Below are 27,236 nucleotides of genomic sequence, written 5' to 3'. Positions count from 1 at the left end.
TCTACTTTTATGAAGCCCCACCTACTTACAGAAAAATAAGAAAGCCAGTGCTAGTGGGCAAAAAGTTGTTTATTTTTAATCAAATACTCCACACACCAAATTTTGTTACTTTTTAACCTAAGAAAACTGGGTAAAGGTGTTAATAAATCTCCCCAATTAATAATAGGATGATGGGCTACATTAACAGTAGTTTGTCGGGCTTGCAAAAAAAAGACATGGATTTTAGAGAACAGTTCTCATTTTTGACAGGCGATACACAATTAAATTCATATTCCCTTGGAGATTCCCTTAATATAGTATAGGATAATATTGGAATAGAATAGAAGAGTGGTAGGAAATAGCATAGCATAGGTTAGCGCAGGTTAGGAGATAGGTGGCACAGGGGTTAATTTACTGGGATGGGCAACACAGAGCAGGGACTTGTAATTGGGTTGTTTCCTGGTTGGTGTCAGAAGCCCGGTCAGCCTGTTCACGGGCAGGATGTGTGAGCAGTGATAGAGCATAGGATTTTAGCCATGGGGATAAAGCTGTTGTAGCAGTAAGGGGGCCCAGGCAGCGAACAGTGTAGATGGGCCCCAGATTGAATGGACCATCCCCAATCAGGATCCGGGGTCTATGACTGGGGTGGAAGCCATAGTGGAAACGTTCTTGGCACCTTTTCCCATTGGAGTCAGACAAGGGGCTGATAAGGAGGTGGTGACGGGAAAGAGCAGGAGGGACACGGACTGTCCAAAAGATACGGCCAGGATTGCCAGACAGAGGAAGCTGCTAGTGAGATCAGGGCCTGTCTGGATGACAGGGAAAGAAAGGAAGATGACTCTGTATGTGATGTGTGCCGCCAAAGTACAGACTGTTTTAATGTTAAGTAAAGTTACACTGTTGAGGAAGAACATGGAGTACGGAGTGATTTAGGAGACTTATGCATCAGAGGCTGAAGTAACAGGGACAACGGAAACTCCAGCAGCTGAACTGAGTGCAGCACTGCATATAGAGCTGAAAGGACTTGTTTCATCTGTGCGGCGCCAGGGTGTGGGAACAGAACAGCCAGTTGCCACAATTACCACCCTGGCCGCCTTACACCATCATGGCCTCCCATTAAGCAAAATGCTAAGACATGTAAGTGCAGGTATTTCTGTACATGGCGCTCATACTCGATACTGAATTTTTTTCCCTTTTTTCCATCATTAACTTGTCTATCCATCCTGTGAATTCCATAATTCCATGACTTTTCCTTTTTGTTATTGTAGCGTCAATGTTGAGGATTGTATTTCCTATGATAATCCATGAAGTAACTCCAGTAGTGCTACTTCGCAATATTCTCCATTAGAAGAAATGAGTGAATTCATTCAATGATAATCAAATATATGTTGATTTTTTTTTCAGAATTTGCTGACCAATTTACAAGCTGAATTCTCACAAATCACTAAAAATGGTTGGACGATTTTATGCACTGCAGAAGATGCACCAGCGAGAGAAGGCACACATGACCATGATAGCAGGAGGACGGTCTTCCCAAAAATGCTTTGAAGTTATCACATCACGTAGTATACAACAACCGATCAGGAGGAACTATCATTGAGCATAAACAAAAGCAGAGGCAGGTAATGCAACAGCCATTTTGGGGTGAATCTGGATAGGGAGATGATGTCACAACTCACAGGTGAGTAATATAGTTAAGTAGAGAAAGTCATAAAATAGTGGACAAATTATTTAGCTAGTGTGTGACACAGCTCAATAGTGAAGAGCAGTTGCCATCTGTTTAACCAAAGTCATATATATTGAGGTGTAACTTTGACGTGCCTGTGGCTGTGTTTGCATAAAATATCTTGAAATGAGTTGGACAGAGTCCTTGGATATATCATAGTATTCAAGGCATTTGGAGATCATGTAAATTGCTGTGAATCAAATGTTTTGAAAAAAAATTGAAGAATTGAAATTTCAAAAGTTTCGCTTATCTCTATCATTTAGCACTGCAGATCTTACCTGTAAAGGAGTACTCTGATGTCACAGATTATTTGTAATGATTTACTTAGGGCAATTAATTAAAATAACATCAATTTGATTTTCTATATAACCTGAATTCCTCATCCACCAGGTTATATACAGTAGGTGCCAACCTCACAGTAAATGCAGGGAAAGATTGTACAATGTAATTTTTTCTATTGATTTATATCATTCCTGCCTTATGGCAGTCGTACACACAACTGTCATTATGATAAGGGTCCAGCTTCTGATTGGCAATCAATCTATCTTGATTGCAGCAATTTTCTTTTTCACAATCGTTAGTCTTTTCTTTGCCTGCCTTTAATGTCTAGGCTTCTGCACTATATTTTAGTATTGCTTTCAATGGTAGATTTTCTTGTACCCTTTTAACTCCAGGACTTTGAAGTTTCTAAAGATTTTGAGAACTTATGCTAAATAGTTGTAAAAGTAAAATTTTGTAGTGATAGCTTTGATGCTCATGGCCTGTTTTAAAGGGTTTTTTTAGACTTAAATATTGATAGCCTCTCCTTAGGGCACATGGAAGTTCCCAACTCAGACCATTTATGTATTTCATGGAAAGTTGATCTTCTGAATGGCACCATTAAAAGTTTACATTTATCCACAGGAAAAATGTATGGTTGGTCAGAGTACCATACCTACTTATGGGGAAAAACTCCTTATGTATCAGAATTTCCACCATCTTTCATGAGATACTTACAGAATCTTTCTAAAAGAATCCCGCTCATGGAGCTTTTGAACTGCTGCCTTCTCAGGGTTCCAGCGCTGTTCCTCTCCTCTTCTAAGTGATGTCACAGCTCTTCAGACTCTCCAACTCATTCTATGCTCTATGGATGAGACAGATGTCTCTTTTACAATGAAAGGCTATGGGGCCTCGTTCTGACGTTCTATTGGCATACATTGTAAAAGCCACTTCCAGGTTACACAGGGCGTAGTGTGACCCTGAGAATCTGCAGAGCGGTGACATCACTGAGTAGAGGAGCACACAAATAATGGTATAGCCTTAGTAATGCCACTCATAGAAAATGCATAGATCACATATAAAGGTCCTAAAATTCACAGAAGTAAAGTGCAAAAATGCAGTTGAAATAACAACAGTGTGTCCTGAATCATGTCTCCAACTTTAAAGAGAGCAAAGTACTTGAGTGCATGTAAATATTAATGCGCCTAACAAAGCTTAATAAAGTGATAATCAAATAACATTACGTCAATGAGGAGACCAAGTGAGACCTGCTTCCTACCCCAACGAGCGTTTCGATATGACCTTCATCTGGGGGCGTGATGAGGCTAATTTGTATACAAATATACATAGCCTACTTTTTGGGGACCATTTTCATCTGTTTATGACAGGAGGCATCATTACTTGTGAATTTTAATGAATTTTTAATTCTATGATATAAATAAAATATATGTTTAACCCCTTTATCCCCAAGGGTGGTTTGCACGTTCATGACCGGGCCAATTTTTACAATTCTGACCACTGTCCCTTTATGAGGTAATAACTCTGAAACGCTTCCATGGATCCCACTGATTCTGACAATGTTTTCTCGTGACATATTGTACTTCATGGAAGTGGTAAAATTTCATTCAAATAACTTGCGTTTATTTGTGAAAAAATAGAAATTTGGCGAACATTTTGAAAATTTCGCAATTTTCCAACTTTGAATTTTTATGCCCTTAAATCACAGAGATATGGCACAAAAAAACTTAATAAGTAACATTTCACATATGTTTACTTTACATCAGCACAATTTTGGAACCAAAATTTTTTTTTACTAGGAAGTTATAAGGGTTAAAAGTTGACCAGCGATTTCTCATTTTTGCAACACCATTTTATTTTTACGGACCACATCACATTTGAAGTCACTTTGAGGGGTCTATATGATAGAAAATACCCAAAAGTGACACCATTCTAAAAACTGCACCCCTCAAGGTGCTCAAAACCATATTCAAGAAGTTTATTAACCCTTCAGGTGCTTCACAGGAATTTTTTGAATGTTTAAACAAAATGAACATTTAACTTTTTTTCAGAGAAAAATTACTTCAGGTCCAATTTTTTTATTTTATCAAGGGTAATAGGAGAAATTGAACGCAAATGTTATTGTGCAATTTCTCCTGAGTACACTGATACCTGATATATGGGGGGAACCACTGTTTCGGCGCATGGCAGAGCTCAGAAGGGAAGGAGCGCCATTTGACTTTTTCAATGCAAAATTGGCTGGAATTCAGATCGGACGCCATGTCATGTTTGGAGAGCCCCTGATGTGCGTAAACAGTGGAAACCCCCCACAAGTGACCCCATTTTGGAAACTAAACCCCCCAAGAAACTTATCTAGATATGTGTTGAGAACTTTGAACCCACAAGAGCTTCACAGACGTTTATAACGTACAGCCGTACAATTAAAAAATCATATTTTTTCCACAGAAATGATCTTTTCACCCACAATTTTTATTTTCCCAAGGTTAACAGGACCCAAAAAGTTATTGTGCAATTTGTCCTGAGTATGCTCATACCCCATATGTGGGTGTAAACGACTATTTGGGCGCATGGCCGAGCACGGAAGGGAAGCAGCGCCATTTGACTTTTATGGCTGGAATTGACATCGGACGCCATGTCACGTTTGGAAAGCTCCTGATGTGCCTAAACAGTGGAAACCCCCCACAAATGACACCATTTTGGAAACTAGACACCCCAGGGAACTTATCTAGTTGTTTGGTGAGCACTTTGAACCCCCAAGGGCTTCACAGAAATTTATAACTCCCGGGCATGAAAATAAAAAAATCACATTTTTTCCACAAACATGATTTTTAGTACCCAATTTTTTTATTTTCCCAAGTGTAACAGGAGAAATTGGACCCCAAAAGTTGTTTTCCAATTTGTCCTGAGTATGCTGATACCCCATATATGGGATAAAACTACTGTATGGGCACACTTCGGGGCTCGGAAGGGAAGTAGTGACATTTTGGAATGCAGACTTTGATGGAATGGTCTGCGGGCGTCATGTTGCCTTTGGAGAGCCCCTGATGTACCTAAACAGTGGAAACCCCCCACAAGTGACCCCATTTTGAAAACTAGACCCCTAAGGAACTTATCTAGATGTGTGGTGAGCACTTTGAACCCCCCAGTGCTCCACAGAAGTTTATAACGCCTGGACATGAAAATAAAAAAATCATTTTTTCCACAAACATGATTTTTAGCACCCAATTTTTTTATTTTCCCAAAGGTAACAGGAGAAATTGGACCCCAAAAGTTGTTTTGCAATTTGTCCAGAGTAGGCTGATACCCCATATGTGGGGGTAAAACACTGTTTGGGCGTATGGCAGAGCTTGGAAGGGAAGGAGCACCATTTGACTTTTTCAACGCAGAATTGGCTGGAATTGAGATCAGATGCCATGTTGCATTTAGAGAGCACCTGATGTGCCCAAACAGTGGAAACCCCCTAATTCTAACCCTAACCCTAGCCCTAACCCTAGCCCTAACCCTAGCCCGAGCCCTAACCCTAACCCTTACCCTAATGGGAAAATGTAAATAAACACATTTTTTTAATTTTATTATTTTTCCCTAACTAAGGGGGTGATAAAGGGGGGTTTGATTTACTATTTATGGTGGGTTTTTATGTTTGGCGGCTGTCGCACGCTAAAAGACGCTTTTTATTGTAAAAATAGTTCTTGCATCACCACATTTTGAGAGCTATAATTTTTCCATATTTTCACCCACCGAGTCATGTGAGGTCTTATTTTTTGTGGGACGAGTTGACATTTCTATTGGTACCATTTTTGGGCATGTGACATTTTTTGATCGCTTTTTATTCCGATTTTTGGGACGCAGAATGAACAAAAAACAGCATTTCAAGAATTTCTTTTGGGGGCTGCGTTTATACCATTTCGCGTGCGGTAAAATTGATAAGGCAGTTTTATTCTTCGGGTCAGTACGATTACAGCGATACTTCATTTATGTTTTTTTTTATGTTTTGGCGCATTTATGCACTTGAAAAAATTTTGTATAAAAAATAATTATTTTGCATCGCTTTATTCTGCGAGCTATAACTTTTTTATTTTTTCGCTAATGATGCTGTGTGTGCTTCATTTTTTGCGAAACAAGATAACGTTTTCAATGGTACCATGGTTATTTATATCCGTCTTTTTGATCGCGCGTTATTGCACTTTTTGTTCGGCGGTATGATAATAAAGCATTATTTTTTGCTTTGTTTTTTATTTTTTAAGGGGTTCACTAAAGGGGTTAACTAATGGGACAGTGTTATAGGGTGGGTCATTACGGATGCGGCGATACAAAATATGTGTCCTTTTATTGTTTTGGGCTTTTTTATTTCCAAAAAAATGAATTTATTAGGGAATATTTTTTTTTATTTATTTAGCGATTTTTTATTATTTTTACACTTTTTTTAACTTTATTATACTGTCCCAGGGGGGACATCACTGTCACGTGACAGATCGCTGATCTGTCACATCACTGATCGCTGTGACAGATCAGCAATCTGTCACAGGCAGTGCTGGAGGCTTCCTCATGCTGGCGCTTTGCAGGCATGAGGAAGCCGCCTCCCTGCAGGCCCCCGAAGGTCCCCGCCGCCATATTGGATCTGGGGACCTGCAGGGAAGGAGGCCTCCAGAGTAGCGCTGCACAATGCGCTGCTTCGGGGGTCTCAGGGAAGCACGGAGAGAGCCCCCTCCCTGCCGATGCTTCCCTAAACCCCCAGTAGACTGCGATCGTGTTTGATCGCAGTGTGCCAGGGGTTAACGTGTCGGGGGCGGTTCATGACTGCCCCTGACACATAGTGCCGGGTGTCAGCTGTGATAATCAGCTGACACCCGTCCGCGATCAGTGGCACTCCCCCCGTGAGCGCCGCTGATCGCGCTAGACGCACTATCCTGTCCATGGGGGCATAGGGTCCCGGGTCCCATGGACGGGATAGTACGTCAGATGGCAGAAAGGGGTTAAATGATACATTCTTTGCCTGTCCATCATTGGGGGAGGCGTGTTTTCATACTAGTATAATAGTATACTAATAGGTGGAGAACAATAATGGTTAGATACAAGGTTCTGTTCTAAAATGTCATTCATCCCTTTTCTTCAAGTAAGCAATAAGCCTCTTTCAAAAAGATGTGATATAAAGAATAAATGGGCCTAATTATTTTCCAGAAATTCTGATGTAAAACTGCTTAAAAAATAAAGCAATTCAAGAATGTGTTCACCAGTCGATCAGCTCACTGCGGCTCAAAGCAAAGTTCGGATGGTTTGGATGTAGCAATAAGGAGTGCGGTTTTGTCAGGCACCTGAGTCGGAGGGCGCAAATAGTCATAATGTTCATATGAGGTTTAACTGAACTATGAATTTTATGAGATCGTTGATGGACCAAAGGGACCCTTTGCAGAGTTTGCTTTGAGTCCAAAAGTTTCAAGTTGCGCCTCTGACGGTTTCCCAAAGAACAGGATTTACAATGCGGCCTACAATGCTGAATTTGAGCAATTTTTAGTTTATTTAAACAAATAAGCTAAAACACATTCAGATTCAATAAAAATCATTTTGAATAGACATTAATTGTTACTGTTTACTTTTATGAGAAACTGTATAAAATCTTGTGTTGGGTGTTTGACTAGAAGCCTCCTAGAGACCATTCCAAATCTGTGTTGCCCCTTAGGATATTGGTAAGCATTAATAAAGTCACTTCTATGGTCAGTTCTTGAAAAAAAAATCTTCCCCAGCAGTTCATAAACATATTGAATAGGAAGCTTAATCCAGTTTTATAATAAAATACTGTAATCTAAAATCACAAAAAAACTCACACATCTTTTATCTTTTTTTCTCCTCTTAAATAATGTATAGATTCTCATTAGCTGATTTGAACAGAAATCTTACTCCTTTGGGACTGAAATCCTTAGAACAAAATGTTCATTCACATGTCTCTTTCTCATTAAAACAGTCGAGATTCTCAGACATTAAAAAAAGTCTTTAAAGTGGAGAGAATTATTCATCCGTGGGTTTCACCATTCTGGTTTTTTTTTAATACTTTGCTGCACTTATTACTTAGCAAAATAGTATATGGTTTACTTTTAAGGAACTAATGAGTGCCAGCTTGTGGAGTAGAAGAATGTGTGGTGCTAAGCTAAAGTTTTCCTAAGCAAAACATTTTTAAGTCCAGAATTAGTGTTGTTAATGTGAGCTTCTTAATTAGCTCCCATAATGAAAGGATTTTAAGGACGCTTTCACCATGGAGGAAGGTTACTCTCCTGATATTTGAAACTGTTCATAATTCCCTCCAATTTGATCAAAGCCCCGGTTCCATCTGCAACAAAAAAACAGCCACAAAGCATAATGCTGCCTCCATCTTGCTTCACTGTGGGTATGTTGTTCTTTTGTTGATGCATAGAGTGGTCTTTGCACCAAACATACCATTTGGAATTATTGCCAAAAATGTCAACCTTTGTCTCAATAAATGAAAATACTTTTTCCCACTTTCTTTTTGCAGGTTTGATGTAGGTTTTGGAAAACATAGCTGTGCTTGGATGTTTTTCTTAGTAAGAGAAGGCTTTCATTTTGCCACTATGAAGAATGCAAGAGATTTTTGTCACAAGTAGTACACAACCAGTGCTTGTGAGGAATTTCTGTGGCTCCATTACTGTTACTCTATAGTCTCCAAGAAAAAAAATCATCTTGTCTTTTTATCTCTTTTTCAGGGACATTTAGCCCTAAATAACATCACCTTTGTGTCAAATTTAAACCACTTCTAGATTACCATCTTCACCGTGCTCCATAGTATATCAAATGCTTTGGAAAAACAATTGTAGCCTTCTCCTGACTGATAAATTTCAATGATGAGATTCCTTTCCTGTGTCAAAAGTTCTTTACATCACCATGGCTTTTACCATAAAACAAAACTAAGAAAATGGCAGGGAAATTCTACTGGAACTGCTAAATTTTATATGGTGGTTAATTCAAATCTCTGTAGATGATGGCAGCTGTGTACTGACTAGTACGAAACATGAGTTTAAAAGTGATTGGATAATTCTGAACATGACTGCATCCTCAATAATAAGAGGGTGTTCACAATTATGTACCCTCATTATTTCAGTTTTGTTATTTTGACCCTCAAAAATTATTTCAGTTTATTTCTCAATGGATTTGTACAGAATATAGATGACAATAAAGGTGGAAAAAGTTCTGAAATGATTCATCTGGGTATGATTTTTTCTTTCATGACAAAAACCTGACATTTTCAAGGGGGTGTGTACACTTTTTATATCCACTGTAGATCTTAAATACTACTGTGTTGTTTAATGCACTACAGGCTGAGTATAAGGATGGAATCCATTTTTGGAGTCTCTCTATATAAATTTTATAGCGATGAATTATATACTGTGAAAAGAAATCTGTGTTTTCATAAACTACTTATAAATAAAAGGCTGTATAGTATAAAAATTAGATTTGTAAATGACCATGTAAAAAATGGTACAAATAAGTTAAAGGGGTTGTTTGGTACATCATCTTCAAGATTGTACATTTAATTCTATAGTTTACAGCTCATTACCTAGGTTACTGGCTTTCTATGCCGTTCATCAACAGTGGCCAGTTTCTACTAAAGGAGTGTGCATCGAAAAGCACTTTGAAATAAAGGTTACAAGTAGAGATGAGTGAACCCAAAATTAAAAGTTCAGGGTTCGTGCCTGACAGTTCGTTTCCGGTGCTAAACGCCGAACATTGACTTATCCTGGAAGTCCATTGCAATGTTCGAAGTTCTGGGTAAGTCCATTGCAGAGAGAGAGAGAATTTTCTGTCTCAAAAGTTAGGGTCCATATTGTTTTCACTTGGGTTTGGGTTCTGGTTCAAGTTTTGGTATAGTTCTGGTTTTGGAATAAAGTTAGGGTCGGGTACCAGAACCCGAACGTCCATGGGTCCGCTAATCCCTAGTTGCAAGCGCTACTGTCTGGATCCAGCCATCTTCAGTGTCCCTGTGGTCCTTCAAAACTGCAGAAGAAAGTCTGTGTCTTTTTTCAGGATGGGAGAAGGCACAATTCAAGCTAATGGAACAACCATGTTGCCAATATGAACTGTCAAATGTCATGTGTGCACCCAACCACCCATGTAAGCAGGAGGCCGGGAGGCAGGAGAACGGTGAGTTCCTGAACAAAGAACGTGAGGCAGTCCTTATAACAGACCATTTTCTATTGCCATAAAAATTCAACATTAATTCAAAAAAACAAAAAAACATTTTTACTCTGTTTCGTCACTATATCTGCTAGTAAGATAACTTGGTGACAACCAATATGGTCACTATAACACCCCCCCCCCAAACGATTTTACCATAACTCTCACCTAAGCAATCACTGTTTTTTCTCTTTTTTCATACATGGATAGTATTTTGTTATTGGCTATATTTGTGGCTGACATCATATTCTGGTCCACTGGAGCAACTTAAAATTAGTTTCATACACCTTTCAAACAATGAGAGAAAAGGCAATTATGTTAGAAAACATTTTTCGAGTTCAGAAACGATTCATTGTTCTTTTCTTCGGAGGAGAGAGAATAATGGAAATTGCATAAAATACATACGAGATAAAACAGAAAAAGAAAACAGAATCAACAAAATAAATTCCACCAACTTGACCCAAGCTTTTCAAATAATAACGTTTGATCAGTTTCCTTTTCTGCCATTAACGGGATAAAATGAATTTCAGTGCCACAACATCTGGAAGATCAAAAGACATCACACTTCAATCACCGCAGAGCTCTGTGCTCATTATACACAATCATATCTCGTTATTAATAGTCTGTTGCTGGATGGTGACATTTTAGTTGTTTTATCCCATAATGCATTGTGGGCACGTCTGGCATTTAGTTTATCATTTTCATCAGTGTCATCCTTGGGGTGACCGGTATGACCCAGAAATCTTATACTGTCATTCATGGTAAGTGAATTCATCAACACAGGCAGACGTTGAATACACAAGAGGTTTTTTTTTAACCGTTTGCACGGGCATACAATTTCATTACTCACGGGTGAAAAATAAAAATGCCATTTTGCATACAAAAATAGCAATTTATGCAGCAGACATTGATATGTAAGAAATTATACCTCTCGGTGATTAGGATGGAAATTTATTGTGTGCATGTGTCTCGAGATTTCGTATGCATTAAGCCTCGTCAGGTGCGCAATCTATTGCTATTGGCTGACACAATGCCTCTGTTTTGCATTCTAAACATTGCTCTTATTTAGAGCTTTATTAATACAAATCCGTCAGTATTTCCCCTATTCCTATGCCTGACTTTACAAAGCGAGCAGCTAAATGGATTTCTCTGTTATGTTAATATTCCAACTTAAAAGAGATTGCCTGGAATCAAACTTAAAATGAAAAAAAAAAGTGTTTTCAAAAAAAGTGTTTAATTGACTTTTGGAGTTTTGAAGTCTTAGATTTGCTGCCTTTTTATAGGATTTGTGGTTAATAATTATGGTAGATGGAGTATTTCCCAGGGAAAATAAGGTTTTCAATAACAAAGAATAGACAATTGCCAGATTAAGTGAAGACTGGATATTCGCTAATAGTTTTGGAATGAGATTACACAATGCTTCCCTCTTTTCCTTGATTTTTAATTAATTTACATTTTGTAATAAAATACAATTATTTGTGCTCAGATTATTCATTGCTAGCATTACTATGAGTAAGCACTATATCCTGATAAAGACATATGAAGCTCTGACTGACTTATGTTTAAATAGGAGATAGAAAAAAGTATTTTTTCTGTCATGCTTACCGTTTTCCTTCTATCTAGCTAATTGCTATCTATTATTTACCTACCCATCATTTACTTTCTCCCTTTCTATCTTTCAGTCTCTCTTTTTGTCTGCCTTTCTTTATTTTTCTTTATTTCTCTTTTTCCCTCTATCTTTCTCTCTCTTTCTTCTCTATTTCATGCCTCCTTTGTCAATTCCTCTCTTTTTCTCTCCTCTTTTTGTCTTTCTCTTTCCTTTCTTTCTTTTCCTATCGATCCATTCTTATGTATCGATCATGTAAATATGTACACAGCGAGTGTTATAGCAATCGGTAGTAAGCTATGTGCTAAATCCAAGAATAGTTCTCTTATAACTGTAGAAGGTCGAACGATCCCTCCATGAAATGTTAGAAAAGGTTATCCTGCTTTTTTTCCATATGGTTATATGTAGTTAAGTTATCACAATTTTAAATGTTTTACTATGGTTTGAATGTATATGTGTTATGGGCTCGCCTGGTAAGAGAGGATTCTTTAAGCCGTAGTTCAGGGTGAGCAGCACAGACTTAGAGGTGGTGCTGCAGTGGAGAGGCCTTTGATGGTTGGCCCATGGATCCTTGAGGACAATGACAGCAGTATATGTATGATGACAGACAGATGGAGCAAGAAACAGCAGATGAAGTACAGCAAGATGTACAGATACACACAGCAACAGATGTGTAGACAGTACAGGAATACTGGTTATGGAATAATGGTTAATAGCAGGGATATATTCAATCAGGAACTTGAAGCAGACAGAGGGTTAATAAGAGAGAGGTATGCAATAATGGACCTCCAGCATTCAGGTGGTTATTAGCAGAGATGATTACAATCAGGGACTTGCAGCAGCCAGATGGATAATAGCAGTAATATATAAAATCAGGAATTCATAGCAGGGAAATTGTTAACTATAGGAAGACTAGGAAACCTGGATATTTGCTTATAGACCTGATTGCCCACTGAAATAGGACAGATAAATAATAATAAGCTACCTTGCTTGCAAAAACATTGGTGCGAGAAGCATCAATGTTATCTGAGATGAATCTGGTCACAGGTACTTGTAACAACAAAGTTAAGTGTGCAATAGCACCAGGATTCAAAGAACTGAGCTAGGCAAGTAGTTGCAAATTGTTGGAGTAGGCAGGAGTTTGCTAGTGAATTGATTATACAGTTGGATGATGAAGCAAACTCCTGTATTACACATGGAAACTGAAAACTGTGCGGTTTGGCTGCCTGAGCCAGACTTAAAAGGCATTGGGTGATGATGTTAGAAGAATTTGCCATGTTAACTATGAGGGTTGGTGCAGGTGTAGAGGAGTGCTCATCAGCTCTCTGCCCCAGCATGAATAGCACAGAGGGAGCTGGCTACAGGGGAGGAAACAAGGCCCGGTGCTTGAGCCGGGAGAGCTGAATAACACTACCCCCCTTTTAGGACCCCTCCTCAAAGAGTATGTACCTAGAGAAAAAGGATGTTTGAACATTAATATTCTTTTTATGAGCCCAGAATCTATTTTCAAGACTGTTTTTTTCTAGTTCATGAAGTAGAATAGATTCCTTACCAACCTTCTGAAACTCCAGAATTTAGTTGATCTCACACTCCATTTCAGTATTAGTTGCTGTTTGAGAGAACGTGTTGAAAACTAGAGGATGTATTAAGGAGGAATAAAAGGCATTGTAAATTTTTAATGTTGAAGGTAATTTCAGACTAAAGTGTTCAGGATTGATTTGCTGAATAATCTGGAAAGGACTGATGAATTTAGGAGTCCACTTCTTGCAGTGGGTCTTTAAACAGATATATTTGTTGGTGTAAAGCTAAGCATTACAACCAAGTGGGATGTTAAGAATAGGCTTCAGTGTTTTTCAACACTCTTCTTTGCTCCAGCCATGACTGCTGCCAAATTGGATTGCACCTCAGTCCAGATGTTATATATGTCTTGAGTGACGCTTTCCAAAGGGGGAAATTGACTTTCTGATGCAATTGGCAGAGGACGATGGGGCTCTCAACCATACATTGTGAGAAATGGATATTTCCTAGAAAACAATGAAGCTGAATCTTTGTAGGTAAATTTAGCCCAAGGAAGTGTGGTTCCATAAATTTACTGATTTTCTCAGCTTGCCCATTACTTTGGGGAGATGGACAAAGGAGAAGACTAAGGATTTTTTTAATTCTTGCAGAATTTCCAACACCTGGTAACAAATTGTACACCATGGTTAGACACTATTCGAGCTAGAAGACTGTTGAACTAGAACATTTCTTTGAATAACACTTATGACAGCTTTGAAAGAGATGGAAACTCCAAGTAAAGGAACAAATCGATAAAACTTGGGTAAACAGTCTGTCACAAATCCTTCTGAGGCACAAGGGTTCACAGCTATTTGGTTTGGGGTAAAGTCCATAGAAGTTTCAGCTTAAAGCTCTTTTAGAATAGGAAAAGACAGAAGAAAACCCGAGAGGTGCTTGACATGATGATTTCCACTTCATACATTGAGGACTATATGCCACAAATTTTTTGACTTCTTGTTTACATTTTGACCACCAATTTAAACAGGAAAGGAGTTCAGCAGTTCATTTTACATCTAAATGTCTGGAGAGAAGAGAAGATGGAACCAAAGATAAGACTTTTCAGCAGATAGCCTTTAAGATGAGAAAATATAATTAAGCTGGAGAATTGGAAGAAAATGTTATAGAAGCAAGAATACATACAGGTTCAATTACATGTGAGTGCAAGTCTTCCAAGGCATCAGATGGATCAAAGGACCTGAAAAGGGCATCATCACTTTGGGTTTTCCCTGCAGGACGGTAGGTGAGTATAAAGTCAACCCTCAAGTAAAAAAGAGTGGCCATCAAGCTTGACTGGGATTCGGCCTAGATGCTGACTGAAGATACTCCAGATTTTTATGGTCCATGTAGATGGTCATCAGGAACTTGGCTCCTTCAACTAAATGTCACCATTTTTCTAGAGCTAATTTTATTGCAAAAATTTCATGATCACCCATAGAATAAATCAGTTCTACCAGAGGGATTTTTATGAACAGCAGTGATAATTTCTTCATTCAGAGGAATGTTGTTATAGACCTGTCACTAAACCAATAGCCAAGGCTTTTATTTCAAGTATGAATAGCCAGTTGACATTAAGGTGGTAGAAATTAGGGTGGAACAGTTGATATTTAAGATGTAAGTTGCTTGACGGTTTGAACAATGAAATCTGACCTGTTTTGAGAATTGGTGCCCTTTTAGATGTCATGGGCTTTAAGAGAAGCTACCACTTGAGAGTAATGTTTTAATAAACAGGCATCAATAATTTGAAAAGACTAGGAATCTTTGGAAGGCGTTGAGACCAACAGGTTGTAATGAATCAAAAATACCAGAAAATTTATCTGGGTCCATACGCAGATTTCTAGTAGCTGTGATAAATTCTAGAAATGGTAATTCATGACACTAAAAGAGGCAATTTTTAATTTTGGCATAAAGATGATTCTGATGTAATCTCTTCAAAACGGACATGAAGATGATTTTAGTCCTGGTTCCTGCAAAGGTTAGGATGTCATCTAGAAAAACCAATACATACCGGTGATATAGGGTGTCACAGAAGATTTCATCAACAAAATGCTGGTACACAGAAAGTGTGTTGCATGATGAGATATACATAACGACCATTACAGTTATTGAATGCAAACTTAATGGTGCTGCCCAAGACCTGGCATCTATGGGCAATGAAGAAAATATATATGCCACTTTGGACCTGTCAGAAATAATTCTTGGGGACAAAAGTCAAAATGTATGTTGCCGTGATTCACAAAGCCCTGAAAGGCCTTAGGAATTCCATCAAAGCGGGTAGGAGTAGACAAATGTGGAAATATTCGCCAAGAAGAATGTACTGGATTAGATGATGGCTGTGAGTTGTTGAGGTATAAAAGCTGGAATTTGAGGCAGCGCATCCATACAAGCTGAGAAGTCATTCTGTTACGCATCTGTCCTGGCACAAGCATCACTTGGCTCACTTCTCCTATGGCCTCCTTAATTTGCAGTAGTCCATGTTCTCAGGTAACCCCAGGTAATCCGCTCTGACATCATCAACCTAGGCTTTTTAAGACCTGCTTCGATGGAGGCCAAGTGTTTCGGTATAAGGTAGTAATTTTGCTGTTGCCTCAATTTTGTTGGGTGTTTCATTCTACTTCATTTGGTTCAGCAGCAGCCGGTCTGTCATCTCTTCAGATTCTCCAGTTTCATGCTACAATAAGATATATTTAAAAGTTCAGTCTAGTTTACACCCACCTCTCGCAACTGGCCTTTGCAATCAAGGTAACTCATCTTTTCAATCTGCCTATACTTCATTGCATTTCTATGATTAATCATTGGCTTGCTGGAAGATATCAGACTGCATACACTTCTCTGTTATAATGGTGCTATTAAAGAAGTCCTCCGGATGGAAATGTTATCCCAGAGTTTATTTGTGGACCGAAAGTTGCTTTCACATTGTAAGCCTATAGAGCATTGTTCCGAAACTCCATAGGCTTACATTGAGGGAAGTAGCACCTCCCCCGCACAACGATTCCTATGTGAGTTGGCAAAGGAGAAGATAGCTCTTGTGACCCAGAAGGGTACAGAAGCAATGCTGGAAACCAGGGAAGGTGGCAATAAGTTTTTTTAATGTAACCACACTATATTCCAGATATTTTAAAAGAGATTTAGGGGATCTTTTGTTCTTTGTTGAGGGTGTTTCTTTTACGATTGTCCTGCTGAATTATACTAGATTGCATTCCTGTGATTGACTGCCTCCCTACTGCAAGATTTTAGTTTGATATGCTGCTACTGTTCCTTTGTGTATCCACATACCTGGCTCTGCTTCAACTGTGCTACCTGCTTTGCTTGTTAGTCTGCCATCCTGTATCCTCTGCTCTCCATGTTCTCTCTGACTCAAGTGTTGTCCATCAAGACCTACTCTGCTACAATGTTGCGTGAGCCTATAACAAACACAAAGCCTGGACTACCTCCAATTGGCTCACAGCAAGTTGCCTAACCAGTCCAGATAATAAATCAATATTCGAAAGCAATGGTGTTGATGCCTCTCCACATTTGAAGTCCAAATGTGGCGCCCCTGAGGGTTCAGTCGCCACAGAGGTACTGCACCTCCTCCTGAGGTGTGGTACCCCACCATTCAGGTAAGGTGGAGACACCTGACCACACTCCAACACCTGCATCCCACACAACATAGTAGTGCAGCAAAGCACCTTTGGTGGCTCCCTGCTTGGAACACGAAGAGTGCTGGGAGGTGGGTGGAGCTGAGTCTGCACAAGAGAGCGGGAGATCATTAGGACTAGGTCAGTCTGACTAGGTCAGTCTGTGAGAGAAGATCCCCTGAGTGGGATGGATGGAAGGAAGTGCTGCAGCAGACTTCAGTGACCTGAGTCTGCTGGCACAGGAGAGAGATATTCAGAAAGCCTAATTCTCCATAAGAAAGATAGTTTTGTACGGAACGTAAGGAGAAGAAGAGAACTAAAGATTAGGGTTGGAGCAGAGCCCTTCCTCAAGTTCTCAGCGCATGGCCGGGGTCCGGTCCCCGAGGTTGTATGGATACTAATGGTCCTGCAGCAGACACCGGAGGAATAGAAGCTGTCACCACTTTATTCCCACACAAGACTTGGGGGCACAACAGCAACGAGAGTGAGTCGGGACTTAGTAGCAAGGAGTCCCCGAAGCAGGCTACAGCTGTCCGCCATACAAGTAGAGTTCTAAGAACATCTGAAAGGAGGAACTCCAGTGTAACTCAGTACTGTGAGTACTTCAAATAGGAGCTAGAAGGGAGACGTTCAGGAAAGGCACATGTTGGCGGAGTGTTGGAACGGAGTACTTTATCTTGCCTGGAAGTTGGCTGAGCTCCTGACCTGGAGGACACGGGCACGGATGCGGGCACATGTACGCACAACAGACTGTGAGTAAAGCTTTGGAACTACATGCCCTGGTGTCCTCCATTTATTCCTGCGCCAACACACTCAGCACTGCTACATCGCTGTGCGTAACATGGCACCATCTACGTCTCCTCACTCTTTCCCCATCTACACTGCCCTGGGACTACAGCCCTACCTGTGGAGGGCCACAACATCATTGCTGCACCACACCATCTGTCCCAGAGGATCTGTCTGCAGCGTCGGCTTAACATCTTCATTGCCGAGCACCACAGGTGGCGTCACAAATCATTCACTTATAAACTTTAATCATCATCAGCCACGCTTAACACCATTCCTTTTACAATGGACGCCCAGGGCCACGGACCGGGTCACCGCCGCTGTGACACTTCCCTCTGAGATACCGGGCTGGTACTGAGCACCCCACGGCCCTGGCGGGCGATCCATTTTGGCGTCACGAACAGGATGACGAAGCTCGGTGCCACCGGGTTCTGTGTGCCAAAGATTTATTGGACTTAATTGCTGAGAATGTGCAAAATAACCAAAATCATAGACTGTAAAATGGACTCTCAAAATGGCTGCGGGCGCGGTGAAGAAGGGTGTGACAACATGGGTGGTCCTAAGAAAAGAGCGTGAACTGTCCTGGGTCTCCCCTGCCTAAACTTCTATGCTACAGCGACATGGCCGACCCCCAGAGGGGTTCGTATACTGGCCTGGTATGGAGGAGTAGGATGAAGATGCCGCCCCCAGAAGGAGGAGCGAGGCCCTGTGGCGGAAAAGGAGCCCGGGAAGGAGAGAGAACGCCAGGACGCCATGATGGAAGAAGCACGGAGGCCTGAATAGTGCGAGGAGGCTGAGCTGATCTTCCTAGGCGCACTGATTGAAGGCTCCAACCCTGCTTCCACAAAGGACCGCCAGCAGCTGGAGGACGAAATTGCCCAGCTGACCCACTGACTGTGGCTGAGACAAGAGGCTCTCTGGACCCTGAACCTGCAGCGCGCCCAGGCGGGGCCTACACCAATGGTACCTTCACCCACTGTCGATGCACTGGTTCTCCCCCAGGCAGCGCCTGTCACCATCTCCCCGCTGCAACCGCCGCTGAGCGCTGTCTGCCAAGAGGAGTTATCCGAGGGCCCGGGAGCTGAAGAGGAAGAAGCTGTGCTCCTGCCTGGACCTAGCCCAGCTGCGCAGGTCCCACCGGAGGCCCTTGCAGACCCGGAGACACCATCCACTCGACCACCATCTCCCGCCTCTGTCCAGGCAGCTCCAGATACCGCCGCTGTCACCGGCTGCCGCCCGATGCCTGCACCGGAGCCGACACAACACCAACGGGAAGCATCAGGTACAACTGCCACCCCTGCAACCGGGTTGCCCCCTGAGTTCCCGTGCATCGCGTGCAACGGGCCGATACCCCGCGTGGGACAAATGGAAGAGCTGTGTTCTCAATTCAAAAGCATTAAGCTGACTGCGATGGGGAAATAGAAGAAGTCCCTGTTGAAAAGAATAAGGCTGGAGCAAGCGACATCTTCTGATCTCAGCAGAGGAGTCTGAGCAGCTGATGGGTGTTACTATGCATCATGGGTTCCCCCTTCCAGAGATTCATGATCCCCGCATTTCACCCTACAAACGGCCAAAGGCAAAAGTTTCACCAGCGGTAAGACCAAAAGCCAAGGCAGCAGAGATACCACCTGAAGCTGAGGAACAGCACCCCCAGGTACAAGCTGTTACCCCTGCTGTACCACAGGCAGCAGCTCCACCAGCTGCCACCCCATCTACACAGGCAGCCACCAACCTAACTCCTTGGGAGTAGGAATACCTGCAATTTGTAGACCATCAACAGGAAGAGGAAAGCCTGAAGTTATCCCCTGGAAGCAGCCAAATAAATCAGCTTACACCACCCCAGGAGGAGACCACTACTAAAGAACATGCCCACAAATAAATAACTAACTGTTACCCAGGAGGGTATTAGCACCATTGTGCCTTCTCATTTATCATGTTTTTTTTTTTGTTTCTTCAAGTTTTTGCCTAGTTGCGTTGGCAGCATTTTTACTGAACTGCAGAGATCATGGACAATGAGTGATCCACAAACTGTCTTGTAAATAGTTGCACCTCTTAAGGTGCCCTTTCTTGGTTTTACATAAGTCTTCTGAAGAAGAAATCCCAGCTGGGAGCGGTGTCCAACACTTTCAAGAATTATTGTTGTTTTGATGTGAAGTATTATATAATGTGCCTTATAAAAATGTTGATAGTAATATCTAGGTATCTGATTAAGAGTAAACAGTGAACATTTTCTTCATGGTGATGCTTTAATAAAGATGTGAAATTTAAATAAAGAATGTTATGCAGGTGACGAACCAGGCATCAGCGGTTGTCACACAAGGTCAAGAAAGAGACGGAAGGAGAGTATGGAAAATGTGAAAGACGTAGAAGAATATGTGTAGATAATAATAATAATAATAATAATAAATTTTATTTTTATAGCGCCGACATATTCCGCAGCACTTTACATTTCAGAGGGGATTTGTACAGACAATAGACATTACAGCATAACAATAATCACATACAGTAGATTATAACAAATACCAAGAGGAAAGAGGGCCCTGCTCGCAAGCTTACAGTCTATGAGGAAAGAGGGAGACACGAAAGGTGGGTGGTAACAGTTACCCTGATTGTATGGACCAGTCATAATGTTAAGTGTGTAACAGTACAGACACAGAGGGCTAATGGAGGCATAAAGCATGTGGGAACATGATGCGGGGAACCTGGTTATGGTAAAACTTTTGGCTCTGCCACACAGGGATAGATTAGGTTAATGTGTTGGGGTGGTAGGCCAGTCTGAATAAATGCGTTTTCAGGACACGCTTAAAATTGTGGGGATTGGGGACTAATCGTATTGACCTGGGAAGTGCATTCCAAAGAATTGGCGCGGCACGTGTAAAGTCTTGGAGACGGGAGTGGGAGGTTCTGACTATTGAGGATGCTAATCTCAGGTCATCAGCAGAACGGAGGGCGCGGGTAGGGTGGTATACTGAAACAAGGGAGGAGATGTAGGGTGGTGCTGAGCCATGGAGGGCTTTGTGAGTGAGGGTAATAAGTTTATACTGAATTCTGGAGTGGATGGGTAGCCAGTGTAATGACTGGCACAAGGTAGAGGCATCGGTGTAACGATTGGTGAGGAATATGATCCTGGCTGCAGCATTCAAGACAGATTGGAGGGGGGAGAGTTTGGTAAGAGGGAGACCAATTAGAAGAGAGTTACAATAGTCGAGACGAGAATGAATAAGAGAAACAGTAAGAGTTTTTGCAGAGTCAAAGGTAAGAAAAGGTCGAATTCTAGAAATGTTTTTGAGGTGCAGATGACAAGAGCGAGCCAGTGATCGAATGTGGGGGGCAAAGGAAAGCTCGGAATCAAGTATGACCCCAAGACAGCGGGCCTGTTGCTGGGGAGTAATAGTGGAACCACACACAGAAATGGCAATGTCGGGTATAGGTACATTAGTAGAGGGAGGAAACACCAGGAGTTCAGTCTTTGACAGGTTCAGTTTCAGATATAGTGAGGACATGATATTAGACACAGCGTTTAGACAATCGCCGGTGTTTTCTAGAAAGGCTGGCGTGATGTCAGGAGAAGAAGCGTATAATTGGGTGTCGTCAGCATAGAGATGGTACTGGAAATCAAATCTACTGATTGTTTGACCAATAGGGGCAGTGTACAAGGAGAAGAGGAGGGGACCTAGAACCGATCCTTGGGGGACCCCAACAGTAAGGGGAAGATGAGAGGAGGAGGAACTGGCAAAAGATACAGTAAAGGAGCGGTCGGAGAGATAGGAGGAGAACCAGGAGAGAACGGTATCCTTGAGGCCAATGGAACGGAGCATAGTGAGGAGGAGCTGATGATCCACAGTGTCGAATGCTGCAGAGAGATCCAAGAGAATTAGCATGGAGTAGTGACCATTTGATTTAGCTGTTAGCAGATCATTAGAGACTTTAGTGAGGGCAGTTTCAGTGGAGTGTAAAGAGCGGAAACCGGATTGGAGAGGGTCGAGAAGAGAGTTTTCTGAGAGATAGCGGATAAGACGGGAGTGGACCAGGCGTTCCAGGAGTTTAGAGATGAAGGGAAGATTAGAGACAGGTCTATAGTTAGCGGCACAGTTTTGGTCGAGGGATGGTTTTTTAAGTAGTGGATATATGATGGCATGCTTAAATGAGAAGGGAAAAATACCAGAAGAGAGAGAGAGGTTAAATATTTTAGTTAGGTGAGGGGTGACAGCAGGGGAAAGGGACTGAAGGAGCTGTGACGGAAATGGGTCACTGGTGCAAGTAGTTGGGCGAGAAGATGCAAGGAGCCTGCTTACTTCTTCTTCTGTGACTGGTTCAAAATCAGAGAGTGAGTTCGATGCAGTGGGGGAGGGAGGACAGTGCATGGTATGAGGTGATTGGGAGATAATTTCCTGTCGGATCTGGTCAATTTTTTCTTTGAAGTAATCGGCCAGATCGTCAGCTCAGAGCTCCGTGGTTGGGGCCTGTACTCTTGGATTGAGTAGAGAATGAAAAGTGTCAAAGAGACGTTTCGGGTTATTGGACAGTGAGGTGATGAGGGTGTTGAAATAGGTTTGTTTGGAGAGGTGAAGGGCAGTGTTGTATGTTCTAAGCATAAACTTAAAATGGATGAAATCTTCGGGTAGATTGGATTTTCTCCACAGACGTTCGGCGCACCTGGAGCACCGCTGCAGGAAACGTGTTTGCACCGTGTGCCAGGGTTGTCGCCGTCTGCGTTGTGGTGTTCTATTTATAGGGGGTGCAAATTCATCCAGGGCACTTAATAATAATAATAGACTCATAATAATAGACTCATAGTAATACTTGAACTGGTACCATAGCACTTTAAATTAGGTAATATAGTTTTTAATGTATATTAAGTATAGATAGTTAGTTAAATTGTTTGCAATGTTCTAGAGTCAGTGCCTGCCAAATTGGGAAGTTTAAATAAGTATTTTTTATCAAGCATTTCAAAAATTTTGTATGTTCCTTATTTGTAATATCTTTGCTTCTCTTGCAGCCCGCGGATGTGCTGTGTTTAACGGGGGGTATGTGGCACCCCTGAGGGTTCAGTCACCACTGGTGTCCTCCACTTATTCCTGCGCGAACACACTCAGCACTGCTACATCGCTGTGCCTAACATAGCACCATCTACGTCTCCTCACTCTCTCCCCATCTACACTGCCCTGGGACTACAGCCCTACCTGTGGAGGGCCACAACATCATTGCTGCACCACACCATCTGTCCCAGAGGATCTGTCTGCAGCGTCGGCTTAACATCTTCATTGCCGAGCACCACAGGTGGCATCACAAATCATTCACTTATAAACTTTAATCATCATCAGCCACGCTTAACACCATTCCTTTTACAATGGACACCCAGGGCCACAGACCGGGTCACCGCCGCTGTGCACTTCCCTCTGAGATACCAGCCCAGTACCGAGTACCCACGGCCCTGGCTGGTGATCCTCAATCTCTGGGTTTTCTGTTATAGGCTGGTGCCTGTACAACAGGGGATTTATAGGACTAAGCTAGGAAGTTGGCAGGCGTTTGCTGGTGAGATGATTAGACAGCTGAATGAAGTAGACGATAAGGCAAACTCCTGTAACTCACATGGTAACTGAAAGCTATGCTTCCTGAATACTCAGTCAGCATTTGTCTCATTGCAAAGTTCAGTAAAACAAGAGATAACACACAAGTTTGCATTACGACAGTCTTCAATTTGCATGAAATTACCTAAAAGAGAAATAAAAATCTTTTAAATAACAGGGAACCCGTCACCAGAAATAACTCTGTTAACGTGCAGATATGCAGTTAATCTGCCCTGTGCCTGCATGCAGCCGAATGCAGTGGGGAGAAGAGGATCTTTATTCTAACCGCCTGCATTCAGTATTCCGTCACAGGGGTGGGGTGGCGCCAGTTCAGTCACTGCATTGCGTATACGGAGCAGCCTCTGTAACCGCGCCCCCGGCCCTGACTGACAGCCGGTCGCAATGTAGAACCAATGTCAGCCTAAACTTCATCATCATGCAAAAAAAGACAGCAAAAACGCAGCAAAAAAGGCAGCAAGAAATGCAGCAAAACCTGCTTTTTGTAAGCAGCTACTTTACTGTCAAGAGAGCAGGTTTTTCTTGCAAAAAAAATGCAGCAAAGAACGCAACGTTTGAACATAGCATAAGAGGAATTTCCCTTTGCAGTATTATCACCTATTGTGAATGGTAGATCGTGTGTTAGCTACTGTATATTGATATGCTATCTGTCATTGTGATCCTGCCTATAAAATTAAATATGACCATAAAAGTATCAGCAGCTCAGCACAGAAAATTTAAGAATATTTTTTCAGAGATAATGAAATGAAAAGTAAAAAACAAAAAATCAAATATTGGAAAAAAATGTGCAACCTTCATGTAAATAAAAAAAAGGTTCATTTCTGACCACACATTCTTTTTAAAGGTGTAACACCAATAAAACCTGCTAAATCTACAGTATACTTCTTTGTTTAGAACATTAATAGAATCTGTAACTTATAATTCAAACTGCATATATTGTATACAGAGAAGTACATAGAAATCATGGGACCACACAGCAAAAGTTTTAATTGGAACCCCCAACAAAAAAATAATATTCAGCGGGCTCACAAAAAAGCATATCTCACAACTTTGCAGTCCTAATAATGTTATTTTCCTCCTACTGGAGCCCTAGCTTCCCATTTCATTGCACCCATAAAGTATGAATCTAACAAAAGTACCCCCCAAAACACAGTATGATATGCCCACAGTGAATTCCTCCACAGTACCCTTCACACGCACAGCGTGATGACCCTGGTAAAGTATGGTGACCCCAACACAGTATGAGCACCCAACTGTCCTCCATGCAGTAGGGCAGCACGGTGGCTCAGTGGATAGCATTTCAGTGCTGGAGTCCTGGGTTCGAATCCCACCAAGGACAACATCTGCAAGGAGTTTGTATGTTCTCCCCGTGTTTGCGTGGGTTTCCTCCGGGTACTCTGGTTTCCTCCCACATTCCAAAGACATACTGATAGGGAATTTAGACTGTGAGCCCCATCGGGGACAGTGATGATAATGTGTGCAAACTGTAAAGCGCTGCGGAATATGTTAGCGCTATATAAAAATAAAGATTATTATGCAGTATAATAGGCCTACACACAGTATAATGACACTATACCTCACCACACTGTATAATCGCCCCCACTTGCCATCCAAACTGTATAATGGCCCCCACACAGCCCTCCAGACAGTATGATGGACCCCATACAAAAATTCAAACTGTATAATTGCTTGTATACAGTTTAGGGTCACCACATAGCCCTCCATCAAGTATATATGCTCCCACATAGCCCTCCAAATACTAAAAAGCCCAACAAATATAATGGCCACCACAGATATTATAAGGGGCCCCATAGTCCTACATAGAATATACTTCACCCCATGATCCATCCTCCATACAGTATAATGCACTCCCCATAGTCCTCCATATAATACAGTATAATGCACCCCATTGTCCTCCATATAGTATAATACTCTCCCCATAGTTCTCTATATAGCATATTGCATCCCATAGTCCTCCACATAGTGTAATGCACCCAATAGTCCTCCATATAGTATAATACACTCTCCATATAGCATAATGAACATCATTTTCCTCCATATAGCATAATGCACCCCATAGTCATCCATATAATATAATGCATTCCCCATAGTCCTCCATATAGTATAATGAAATCCCCATAGTTATCCATATAGTATAATGCACTCCCCATAGTCCTCCATATGGTATAATGCACACTATAGTATAATGTACTCCAATCCCCCATACTCCTCCTTATAGTATTATGCACCCCCCATAGTCTTCCATATAGTAAAATTCATCACAAAGTCCTTCATACAGTGTAATGCACCCCCATAGTCCTACATATAGTATAATGCAACGCATAGTCCTCCATACAGTATTATGTACTCCATAGTCCTCCATACAGTATTATGCACTCTATAGTCCTCCATACAGTATAATGTACTTCCTATAGTCCTCCAGACACCATATTGAACTTCCTATAGTCCTCCATACACTATACTGAACTCCCCTTAGTCTTCCATATAATATAATGGACTCCCATAGTCCTCCATACAGTATAATGCACCCCACAGTCCTCCATACTGTATAATGCACGCCATAGTCCTCCATACCGTATAATGCATGCCATAGTCTTCTATATAGTATAATGTACTCACCATAGCCCTCCATACAGTATAATGCATTCACCATAGTCCTCCATATAGTATAATGCACCATATAGTACTCTATATCCTACTCCTCATTTCCCCGCTGCTCCAGTCTTTGCAGCAAAAATGTTCTGGAGCGTGAGAGCCATGTAGTGATGCCATTGCATCCGCTCCCTGAGATGTGCAGTGCTCCAGAATGCTTGCTGCAGAGACCAGAGTAGCAGGGGAGCGAGGAGGGGAGATGAGTGTTGTATTTTTTTTTTTGCTCCCCCATATCAGAGCAAATTTCGGTTACATCCACTACATTCAATATTACCTTCTAGAACATGGGGAGAAAATACCAAGGTTAATACAGACAGAGAATGTAACTGGATGAAACTGGTGAACCCACATCCCAAGACAGAAGTGCAAAAACGACATATCTAATGAAGAATAACTATAATACCTACCCGGTATTAGATGCCAGTGGTACCACAATGACAGTAGTTGGTAGGTATGGGAGTCAAAAACAGTGCAGCACTGAGGTTAATACCCTAATAGAAAAAATCCCTACCGTGCAGTGAAAGTTGGCACCCTACAAACAGAGGCTGTGGCATCCCTGCTCAATGTAGGCTGTCCCTTAGAGACTCCCGGTCACCCTATAGACTACACAGAGTAAATAGAGTGAAAAGAGAAGAGCAAAAGTATGCACGTAGAAAGTTCAACCATAAAAGCTAAGATAAATGCAGAGCAACATGACACAGTCAATGTATTAATATCATAGAGTCAAACTGATAAAGATCTCTCCAATGATATCTTAAAAACTTGAAAGACCAACAGTCCCTCTGGCCCATGCCTGATCCATTTTTCCAAGGTACAGGTCCCATTTCATAATGCGTTTCCCTCAGAATGTAGGGGTTCATCAGGGGAAAAGCGGAGACATTCAAATGATATTCCCCAGAATGTGGTACAATGTTACATTCTGCTAAACATTAGCAGGCATGATGTCCATGATGTGGTGAGCCCTCCACTGCCCTGCGCATGCCTAAGAGTGCGACATAGTGGAAGTGTGCAATAGATGGAATTGTCACTTCCCTAGCAGCGTGGAAGGTAATATGCTTAATGCACCCGGTAGGCCGTGTCACCTCCTTAATGACGCTGTCAGCATTGAAAGAAACGCCATAATCACTGTCTGGCAACATTGTTAGAAAAAAAAGAGAAAAAAACACTAAATTATTACTAAATTATTATTATGAACATATAAAGGCGGGAAACAATGAAACGCGCCAGAACTTAGGATTTGTAAGTAA

This window comes from Dendrobates tinctorius, unplaced genomic scaffold (assembly GCF_039654945.1).
Source record: "Dendrobates tinctorius isolate UK_male_01 unplaced genomic scaffold, ASM3965494v1 ptg000070l, whole genome shotgun sequence".
NCBI classification, from domain to species: Eukaryota; Metazoa; Chordata; class Amphibia; order Anura; family Dendrobatidae; genus Dendrobates; species Dendrobates tinctorius.
Note: the sequence above shows the minus strand (reverse complement) of the source record.